This window comes from Fukomys damarensis, unplaced genomic scaffold (genome assembly GCF_012274545.1).
Source record: "Fukomys damarensis isolate Sample0158 unplaced genomic scaffold, DMR_v1.0_HiC HiC_scaffold_23, whole genome shotgun sequence".
Taxonomy (NCBI): Eukaryota; Metazoa; Chordata; class Mammalia; order Rodentia; family Bathyergidae; genus Fukomys; species Fukomys damarensis.
The window spans coordinates 58,841,557-58,842,516 of NW_022900935.1; positions in this window are offsets into that span (position 1 = coordinate 58,841,557).

Consider the following 960-nt stretch of genomic DNA (forward strand, 5'->3'; position numbering starts at 1 on the left):
CGGGGCGTGGGCGGAGCCTGCGCCCGGCTGGGATGGGCTGGGTTTGGCACACCCGGCCCCCCCGGCGTCAAGATGCAGGGCTCCCCTGCGCCTCCTGCCTCAATGACCCAGAGGGCCGAGGTGATAGGCTGGGGATGAACCGGCGACTCTGGGGCGAGAACCAGCTTGGGATAGAGGGGACAGAGACCGACCCCAGTGGAGACCCCCGAAGGCCTTCCCTGACCACCAACCTCAATGCCTCGCCTTCTCTCTGTCCCCTACTTGGATTTGTTCGCGGCGTGCTTAGGCCCAGACCCTATTTCCCTTCATTTCATCTCATAGTCCCCTCCCATCCCAACCGGCCCCACAGGACACGTGGAATCCATTTCTGTCTGTGTCCAACAGAGAGACCTTTGTGTGGCCACTTTGGCTCAAATGGTGTCTTCAGTATCTGGCACAGCGCGTGAAACATAAATGCAGGAAAATTCTAGGACTCGTTCCTCCCCGTGGGATAAGGTGTGGGGTCCCCTCTGAGTTGGGCTTTAGCAGAGGGGCAAGAGAGAGGGGGTGGCTGACTAGGGAAAAAAACCCGTGTGGAGGTCACCGTCCAGGTGGGTGGACATACCTGCTGGGGTCCCTCTACAGTCCAACGAGGACTCCACCCGCCCCCTCAGACCCGAGAGCACCAGTACTGGCTCCTCCCATCTGACACCCCTTTCTGCTTTTCCTTCCTTTCTGTGTTTTCCCCGTTTCATATCGAAGCCTCTTTTAAAAAGAGGTCTGAGCTGGGCATGGTGACCCACCCCTGTATTTCCAGCACTTGGAGGCTGACGAGAGAGTTCTGTGAGTTTGAGGCCAGCCTGGACTACATGGTGAGTTCAAGGCCAGTCTACGTAGGAGGTACCCTTCTCTTCTCTCTTCCTTCCCCTCTCCCAACACCAACAAGCTAAGATTTTCAAGGAGAGAACATGTACAAAATTT